Below are 10,326 nucleotides of genomic sequence, written 5' to 3'. Positions count from 1 at the left end.
CTGTTCTCATATTAATTCCTTGTTCTTAGTAGCTTGTAGTGTGTGTGGATGTTAACTGCATTTCTGAAATGGAAGAGACTTGTGCTGGCTATTTTTTTGGAGGGGGAGGCAGGCTATCCATGTTGGGCACTTAAAGGATTTTTGTTGGGTCACTCTCACTTTCAAGGGAGCAGGTAGGGGGCAGAAAGTATGCTTTTGCTAATTATTTGGGGTGGGAAGGGGAATCTCATATACTTGAGTGAATGGAGCAAATGTTAAAAGGTCTGGGCTAGGATGTTGAAACCGGCATTTTTTTGTAAGCTGTAGTTATGTTAAATTTTTATTAGGGAACTCATAAATTGCTTTGAAAATCACCTGGATAAGTCCACTGTGAATAATAAGCTCTGAGCATGCTTACATTTCTCTCATGCTTTGCAGCTAATGTCAAAAATGCGCCACTAAAGTTACGGATATGTTTAGAGAAATGCAGAGAGAGTTTGGTAAGAGGGGGAATTTCTCCTCTGTCTTAGGAGAATGTGCACAGTCTGGGAGGCAAGAAGGCATGGAGTTCTCTTTTGACTAGCTGTCTTTAATAATTCAGTGCACTTCATGACTCTTCTTCACTGAAGCCCACTACCATTCCCTCAAAGACAGAGGTAAACTTGATCTGATGGTGCAGGTGAGTTAGTAGATGCTTGAGGGGTTGTATGGTATTATTTTCTGAGGCTTGCATGAGTACAAATGGCTTGTTGTGCATGTCAGTATGTCACTTGGGATTGTATCCATCACTGATACTCAGTGTATCACTTCAGGGGCAGAATTAAGGCCTTTTTGGGGTTGCCAAACTATTCTAGAAGTTTGTTAATAAAAGGCGGAAGCTTGCTTTTTCTCCTAGTGCCTTTTAAGTGACACATTGATTAGTGTTTAGTTTGGAATTACATTTAATAACCTTTGCTGACTCTTGGTACAGGGTGCTGTGGAATAATAGTATTAGCGGAAAGAGGAATGGTCTATTAAAATAAATATCCTAACACAGCTTCTAGTTTGATAGTGACTAGATGGAGTGGTGGTTTGGGTAAGGAGATGTGCAGATCTAAGAGTTGGTGGTTCAGTGCCATCACTATTTACAGGCTTGAGAGAGAGAGGGGAAGAAGAGAGAGTATTGTCTAGTTTCTATAATTTGTCATACATAGAGGGAAAGAGACTTAGCTTCAGTAATACCAGTTAGAGTAGTGGGTGCCTGGATTAATTTGAAATATCTGTATGGTAGATTCCTGGACTCATGCACTTCTGTTTTCAAATGAAGAGAGGTATTACCCTAGTTCAGTTAACAAGCCGATTTAGCCATACAACTAGGTAAAAAAACTGCAGGAACTTGTTGCTTTTCTTGCTTTCCTTAACATCAATGAAGGCCCATTTGGATTACCAGTCTAAGCAAGCCACAAAATACTTGCAAGGAGTCCTCTCTCTGTTTCAGTGGTGCATCTACATGAGATGCTTAACTGCACATTAGCATTGTTTACTGCGAAGTAAGCATGTATGTCTATATGTGTTCATACTTACTTTGCAGTAAACCTCCCTAATCCCATGTAAATTTGCTACCTGCAAATGCAAGTAGCAAATTTTGCTTGGGATTAGTAATGGTGCCATAGCACTCATGTAGATGCTCCAAATCTGCTCCCAGTCAGCTGTCCATCGGGGGCAGGAGATAGCTCCCTGCCCCTGGGAGCTGCCTGCTGCCAGGGCAGAGCCTGGGTGGGGACTATATCCCTCTGCCCCAGCAGCAGGAAGCTTTAAACCCTCTGCTCCAAGATCATGATTGGGGAGTGGGGGGTTGGGAGACTCTTATCTCCCAGTCTGAGCTCTGTGGTCACAGGGCTTGGGCAAGATCCCCATCCTGTTTCCCATCTCAGCTCAGTGCTCACAGAGCTGGGCAGGGAACAAACTACCCAGCCCCCACCCAGTGTATTCAGGTGGGGACAATATACCCCTGCCCCAGCAGCAGGGCACTTCCAGTCTCTGCTCCTCAGTAGTGATTGTGGAGCAGGGGCTGGGAGCTTGTTACCAGCCCCCACTCTGTAATTGTGAAGCTGGGGCTAGGAATAGGCTGGGAGCTTGTTCCCAGCCCCTGCCCCACAATGGCAGGGCTGGGAACAAGCTCCCCAGCCCCCACTTCACAATTGCAGTTGTGATCACAAAGCAGAGGCTGAGGGCTCCCTGCCTGGGAACAGTTCCCCACCCAGTCTGGGCCTGGCTGAGACTTGCCCCTGACCAGGACCCAAGCTGCGTGGGGAAGCACATTGGTCTGGAGGTGGCTGGGGACTGTCCTGTTTCGTGCAGTCTCCAGCCAGCTCCAGACTGCACATACAGACCTCCCTGCACAACCTGGGGGTGGCCAAGAACTGTCCCGATCAGGACACCCTGTTTGGGTGATTGAGGCATGGGGCTTGGGAAGAGCTGCAGGGGTGGGGTAGGTCCCAGCCCCCTGCCCTGATCCCCTTGCTGCTAGCTGCCCCACCAACAGATTGGGGTGGGGGGGGTGGGCCCTGCCCCTTCCCTGCAGCTCTTTCTAAGCCCCAGGCCCCTAATTGAGGAGCCAGGGCCAGCAGCTCCCTGTAGCTGGGCCAGGGGGACATTGTCCTTGCCCCAGCAGCAGGCAGCCCCCCGGGGTCAGGATCCAGTTGTCTCCTGGCCCAATGTTCCCTGCCAGCCCCTGAGTTAGCACCCCCGGGAGCCTGGAACTCCCCCTAGTGGTGGCAGGGGCCCATTGCGGGGCTGCAGGAAACGGTGCCAGTCTGCTCCCTTATGGTTGCATGTGTAGACACCTGCCCAAAAGGGCTTACACCAGTGTAAACTTAGGCTGATATAGTCTTTGTCTCCTGAATTTAGACAGCTGTACCAAAGCCCCAGCAAGTTATCAAATCAAATCAAATCACTCTGGTCATTGCAGTGGAAAAAATGTGAATTGACCACTAACAAAGATAAGATGCAATTGTGGCAGTGGAAGGTCCTTTGCAATTTTGCAGAAGGCACCAAGCAGCACTCAGTGTGACTGTGCCCCAAATGAAGGAATTAATTATACATTTTAAGCTCCTTACCTGTTGGAGACACTGATGTTGGAAAAGCCAACCTCATTTCACTGTTGTTGCAGAAGGGGCTAAAGAATTAAAACTATACGTGGGTATTTCAAGAGTTGCTATGGTCCTAGTTGGCAATACTTAAACAATCCAGTCCATGTATTATAACAACTTTGCAGATACACACATGAAACAAAGCAATTAATGGAAACCACAGCAATAGGTGACATAATGCCACAGTAACAATAACTTATGGAAAAAAAACAATATCAAAATTCCTCTCTATCATTTTGCCTCAGTCTGGTAGAGATAACCAAATAAGACAGCCCATATCGATAGAGGTGGCACATCAGAAAATGGAGTTAAACTTTATTTTGAATGTTTCACACCTTCAGAACTGAGCCTGTATCCCTTTCATATCAAGTCTTGGATTAGGTGTATCCAAAGGCTTAGGACATAGAAGTGAAAAATCTCAGCACATCAGCTTTCTGTTTTTTTGTCCGTTCATAGAGCTTTGTTTAGCATGGATGCTCCTTGGGCTTATTCTTGATGAACAGACTGCTCCAAGGTTAACACAGATGGTTGTAGCCTCAAGACTTTATGAGCTATAACCAAAAGAGAATAAATCCCTACTTTCAAGAGGAAAGGAAGGAACCTTTTATAGAACAGAATTCCAGTCAGTTAAATTGCATGTGAAGTGGAGTATTACAATTGCAGAGTGAATGGGCTGTGTTTTGAATGAATGTTTTTATAGCTAGGTTACCAGCTTCCATATTTTAGTTTCCTCAGCTATAGATAATCACATAGTACCTCCATTTTTTTGTATTCTACCTCCTGATAAAGAACCTTAATGGTCCAACAGTCACTTGTAGGAAACAACATAGATCAGTAGATAGAGTACTGGAGTGGGTGTTGCAGTATTACCAGCCTGTTAAAGTACTATATTTATGAGCAAGATGGAAGAGAAGGAAGGGTCGCCAGCAAAATTGAGAGAAAACAGCTAAATGCAAAAGAATGAAATATTTTCTGTTTTCTGACCCTTTGGGATACAGTTGGGAGGGTCACATTTTCAAGGTGTTTTTTTTTTCTCTGCCACCACAAACTGGAAGCTTGCTTTTCAAATAAATGCTGAGATTCTCATATAGCCACCTGCTGCTGGAGCTGCATCCTTAAGTAAATCATCAGGTTTTGGGATGAAATCATTAGAATTGTCAAAACTGTCATCAGTCTGGTGAAGTATAAAGCATTTCTCACTGCTTACTAGACCCCCCAACTCCCATGCAATCGTGAGGCTTGCATTCCTCTGCCAAGTAGTATCTAACAACTGTGTGTTTTTTTCTTAAGGAACTGATTGTACAAATGGGGGAAATCTTTCATCCCTTCTTCTGCTAGCAAGTGAGAAGTAATAAATGATCTACTAAGAAAGGGAATGGTATTACACCTCCTCACCACCCCCTTAAGAGTCATTTTTGGGTGAAGCCTTTGTAAAGTCTTACTAGTGCTTGAACCTCTCTTTTAGGTTAAGGAAGAGGGAGTCATGGCTTTCATATCTGGTCTCTTGGACAGATGTTCATGTTAGTGCCTTTGTGAGCATCCCAGCTCTTCCGATCTTCTGGGAAAGTCTTACAGAACTTAATAGTAAAAGGTAATTTATTATTTATTTACGTATTTATTGTTTAATGATCTTGAAAGAATGGAATAGAAAATTATGTCCTTGCACTAGAACTCTATAGGATGGTGTAGCTGGCAGAGACGTGCAGTAGACTGCACACACTTAGCTGTAGCACTCTGGAGGTGGGCAGGGGCTACAGCCCAGCTGCAGGCAGTTGGGAGTGATTATAGGCTGCCTAGGGGAACTGGGACAGCTGATCCAGATAATTGGCTGGCCACAGGAAATTAAAAGGCTCCCAGGGATAGGAGCAGCAGTAGTCAGGTTAGTGGTGGTAGAACTAGGTCTGGCTGCTTATCGGGGTCTGGAAGGAGACCCAAAGCTGTGAGGTTGGAAACAGCTGCACAACCACAGGGTGGGGTCAGAGCCAGGCAGAGAAGGAAGACTGCAGTGCAGAGGAAGCAGCAGTGAGCTGGATGCACATTCTCGGGGTTAGAGGAGACTCAGGACTGTGAATTCACCCTGTGTGAAGTATATTAAATTATGCTATTGAGTGTTGATTTATGTTTGTGATGGTTCCTGAGAGGTAATAAAATAGTGTGATTTATTTATTTATTTATTTTTAAAGGCTTTTGAACTAAGCAAACCCCTGAACTAGCTACAGATGAGTTTTACTCCCCCAACCTACCCCCCAAGTTGCTAAAGCCAGTGTATCATCTTTGTGAAGATTTAGAGGCCTTTAGAATGGATTTGGTATTGTACTAGTTCATAGACTTCTTTGATAAGTGACTGACGGTGTTTCCCTGGCTATCATTCTAACTTTCTGATCCTTGCTAAATTCAGACTGGTGAGGTCTCTCTTGGTATCTGCTAGGACCAAGTAGTAGCTATCTATCTTCAGCTGTTTTTTCTTTCCGGGCCAGTGTTGGGTGCATCTGTTTTCAGGCTTTTGGGCAGAGTTTCTATTAATCCTTTGATCTGTCTTCAGAATAAACCAGTCTTAGCTATGGTATTTGGAGACATTTGTTTACTGAAGATAAGGTTATAGACAGCCTCCCCAAAAAATTAAGAGCCACTAATGGAGGTATTGGGTGCACGCTCTGATGCACCCAATACCTTCTAACTGTGCATGTCCATGAGAAGGAAACCAATTATGCACTGAATATACATTTAAGTACAAACTGGATGAACATGGTGGGCTACTGCAAGAACAACTTCATGACAAAAATAATAGAGAACACCTTGTCTTATTTAAACAAACAGTTGCCTGATCTAGCTGAACATCTGATGGTAGATCACAGATGGCGCTACATGCAGAAGCAAGTTTAACTTCTTGCAGTGAATACAGTCAAAAGAAAAGGGACCACATTCTTCTGAGGTATTTACACATGCAAAAATGAACTATAACAGGCATGATGAATTGTCTTGTAAGGAGATACCAAAAAAAAAAAAATCCAGGATGATAAATTCTCTATACAAAGGAGTTGCACTGCCTAATGTTCATTGATAGAGGACTTCTGCCTTTATCTAACTGAAGTGAGTGAAAGAGTTTACTACACTGGGACCATAATTCCCTTCTGTCCCTCTCTACTCAAGGTCAGCTTTGCGTTGTTGGAGCCATTCTTGGCACCTGTTCTTGTACAGCTTAGCTGCACAACTTTTTTCTTTTTTAAGGAAGCACTGCACGCTTCTAACGTTCTGAAAGGATTCTTGTGAACTTTCAGTATTCGTAACATACAGTTGATGATGCACTCATTGGTACACTTTCTAAAATGGGTTAAACCAGCCCCTATAGTTCTCCATGAATTCTTCTATGTTCTGTTAACAATAATCTAATCTCATCTGATAAATGCCATCCATCAACAAGTAAACAAGGCTCTTTGGATAAATCTAGTATCTTTTTATTAAACCAACTCTCAAATAGTTGGAAAAAATCTTTTTTGCAAGCTTTTGGGTACAAATACCCTTCGTCAGCCTGAGGAAGCATCTGCCATTGGTCTGTGTTCTTCCTGGATGGAGTAATAAAGCAGCTCCATAGATAAAGAGCTGTATTTGGGGATGGGTTGTTTGTTTGGTGGGGTTTGTTTGTTTGTTTTGTTTTAATCATAAGCCTCTCCTACAAACTGTTAACTTTTTGTAGGCAACAGGAATACAAACACGGCTTCTTTAAAGGCATTTTGAAGACAATTCCTGAATGCTGTGGCCAGGATACTATATGGTCTACTGTACTCATCACAGAATCAGAAACATTGGAGAAAAGAAATAACTCCAATCCTACACCTGAGGCTTCAGGGGTCAAATCAAAACAATTTTGGAGCAACCTCAGAGCTGCTGTGTTCAGTTTAACTGCCCATGATGTGAAGGCCAAAGTAGTGAACAATGCCTGAAGCTGGTTGTTATAAGATGGTGGCTCCCTGGTCCTGCCCCTTCTCACTCACTCACACTGAGGAGTCAGGACTAGGCGGGTGTGCTGGGGGGCAGCGGGGCTGTGTTTGGGGGTTAAATTGTAGCTGCTGCATTTGACCTATGCCACCTGTGATTTCCCCTATACAGGAAACTGCCCAATCAGTTTGCAATGTTAACTTGACTGCTGATGCTTCAGTGGAGGCTAGAAACTTGCTCCATGCTCCCAAACATGGATTCCCATATTCCAGAAGAATAAAATGCTCCAGAATCCAGGCTGCTCCTGTCTTATTGGTCACATATCACCCCGTAAGTTGAAGTAGGCAGAGTAAGCTATGGTCAAAATAGCAGAATGATCCTCAGCCTAGTTCTGCCCCTCAGTGTAGGTGGGGAAGAGAGGGCATGACTAGGGAACCACTGCCTTACAATAACCACCTGCTGGCACAGCTCACCTCTTCCCTCCTGTCCCCCTCCTTTCTGATCACAGGGAGCTAAAAGAGCACAGAATGGTTCCAGTTGGGAACAAGCTGACATTTGCATGCCAGCTTGAGTATTGTGTGTCAAAGGCTGTGCATTCCTCCTACCCACGACACACTGTAAGGCAGGAATTCCTGAGGCCCATGGCACCTTGGGCACAAAGTGCCATCATTTTACAGAAGGAAAACACAGCTGTCTCTTCTGCCTGTCTTCATCTAATTAGATGGAAAATTTTCGCCTTTGCGCCACCCTCAATCATGCTAAGCACTTTCTCTGGGCAAAGACTCTATCTTTCTTAGTATTTGTCCATAATAACTGTATGCTACCATCAATTAAAGGAAATAACTGTTCACACTTTTCTTTCTTCCATTTGTTCCCCACACCCCCACCCAGCTCTAATCTGAAACTTTCCATGTATGCTGTAGTGGCTGGAATAGAGTCCATTTTTCCATTAATGGACACAGCAGGCTTTTAAAATTGAGCAATGCTAGATTGGTTGGAACCACCGCTCTAGCTGCACAGTGTTGAAATGATAGACATCTCCCCCTCTTTCTCGTCCCCCCCTTGTTAAGCTCTGCAACTCTTATTTTACAATATGAAATGCTGTAAAGTTGACCCCTCCTGGAAGTAAAGCTGTGGGAAAGGCAGCATGGTCCACTGACTACAAGCTCTACATAGATGTTAGTTTTGACAGAGTTGTAACTTTTGGTAGCACCATTGAAATTATGTCCCCGTCCTTCAACTTATCTTTGTTTTCTTACTGCTTTACCTGCTGTTGCTGAAACACGGCAAGGTAGCCATGCTATCAAGCATCACAGTAGGCCAGATCTCCTTTAGAACATATGCTTTAGTAAAAAATTAATGTATGCAGTTATTTTCTAGACTGTCTCGTGCAGGACATCAGATGAGATGATAGTATAAGGCTCAAAGAGACCCTGTGACTATTTCAAGGCTTGGACTCCAGAGGAGGAAGGTAAAGGCTGCTGATGATATTGCAGCAGCCTAACAAAGGCTATGTTTGTCCTTGGCTGTTCTACAAGTATAGCCAGCGTCTAGCAAAGGAAGAGTCATAATTTTTTCTCTTTCTTCTTAAAGGATAAGAGGTGATGTTTCTCAGTATTTTGAAAAAGGGTGACTTTTAAATCCTTCAATTCTTCTTTCACCTAGGGATGTGCTCCTGGGGACAGTACAAACAGAAATGCCATTAGTTTGGACCAAGGTACTGGTTTGTCATAGCCTGAAATATAGATCATGGGACAGGATGCAGGACTGCAGAGTTGCTTTTATCATTTAAAAAATTCAAGTGTCGGGTGTGGGCAGCAAACTGACTAGCCAATATTGTGTGACATATCTAACTACATAAACGGTACGGTTCCAGCATCAAAAAGTACAGATTTCCTTACTAATATGCTTGACATCTTGCCTAAAAGAAACATCACAAAGTATAAGAGGTTCAGGCTCCACGCTTAGGTATCCTGTAGAATGCTAATAGGAGCCTTTCTTCTGTTCATGTTTCTGTATGAACACCTGTCCTCTGGGAAGGAGATGAAGACTAGCAAATCACTATCATAATGCCTATTGTTCTGGGCTGGACCAGGACAACTTAGAAATAATAACAGGACACAGCATTTTTGATCTGTGAGCTGTTGCTATGGAGAAATAGCTATTCATATTTATAAAGCTTTTACATTCCTGCAACAGTGTTTTGATTTTTCTCAATTAAAAACATTAATAGGCTTGTTAGATTACAAACATAAAGTTTGAACAGAGGCTGCATGGACTCCCACTGTTTTCAGACTCATTTATGATTAGAAAACTTGCAGAGATTAATGGTCTGAACATCTGGTAAGAGGGAGAGAGAGCAAGGAATTTCTCATAGAAGTCAGCAATGAGTCTGAAAATGGCTTTGTGTCATCTGCAAACTTGGTCAGGGTGCACTCTAACCCATCTTCCAGATCACTGATGAAAATATTGAACAAAACTGGCCCCAGGACTGACCCCTGCGGCAACTGGACATCGAGCCATTGACTGCTATCCACTGTTTTTTCTATCCAGCCTGTTGTCTATATAGTTTACAGTCCATTCATCCATCCTGTACTTACTTAGCTTGCTTGCAAGCATACTTTGCTGAAGTCAAAGTATATCACATTCACAGAGCCCGTCATCTCATCATAGAAAGCAATTAGGTTGGTCTGGCATGGCTTGCCTTTAGGAACAGTCAGCATGGATTCACCAATCACCTCCTCCTCCAAGTGCTTAGAAATGAATTCCTTGAGGACCTGCTCCATGATCTTTCCAGGAACTGAGGCAAGGCTGGCTGGTCTGTAGTTCCTCAGATCCTCCTTCTTTCTTAAAGATGGGTGCTATGTTTGTCCTTTTCCAATCATCCAGGACCTCCCCTTGATATCCATGAGTTTTGAAAGATGATAGCCCGCAGTTCTGCAACCACATTAGCCAACTCCCTCAGCACCTTCAGGTGCATCCCACCCAGCCCCATAAACTTGTACACATCCAGTTTTTCTAAAGACCAGTCTTTCTAAACAAAACAAAAAAACCCCTGTGCTCACCCACTCTGGCAGCAGCAATTGGGGCCTCTAGGGCTCGTGGCAGAGCTCCTCCTCCATGCAATGGGGGGCAGCGGGGATCTCCCCCCCTGCCTGGCATGCGCGTAGCAGCTGCCCCGTGGTGCGGGTGTGGCATGGCTTGGCAGGTTGCTGCATGCTGCCTGGGAGCTGGGGCTGCTCGGTCTGAGTGGTGCCGGGCTCTGGCTGACACATGGAGC

The 10,326-nt window shown here is 44.1% G+C and overlaps 1 long non-coding RNA gene across 3 annotated transcripts in view; it reads left to right on the top strand.

Annotated features, from left to right (window-relative positions):
• The first annotated feature begins 280 nt into the window (after window positions 1-280).
• The window catches only part of LOC149869150 (uncharacterized), a 34,181-nt gene continuing 24,135 nt past the window's right edge, over window positions 281-10,326 (top strand). Inside the window, exons 1-3 of one of the 3 annotated variants that reach the window (XR_016441401.1) lie at window positions 281-635; window positions 4,401-4,488; window positions 4,576-4,701. This is a non-coding gene — a long non-coding RNA (uncharacterized LOC149869150). Of the gene's footprint in view, window positions 636-2,129; window positions 4,702-10,326 lie in introns of those variants that run through there. The other 2 variants (XR_016441400.1, XR_016441399.1) reach the window with 2 other exon arrangements.

Source organism: Crocodylus siamensis, chromosome 3 (genome assembly GCF_052110815.1).
Source record: "Crocodylus siamensis isolate JL-2025a chromosome 3, ASM5211081v1, whole genome shotgun sequence".
Taxonomy (NCBI): domain Eukaryota; kingdom Metazoa; phylum Chordata; order Crocodylia; family Crocodylidae; genus Crocodylus; species Crocodylus siamensis.
Note: the sequence above shows the minus strand (reverse complement) of the source record. Positions and strands in the feature narration are given on the sequence as shown.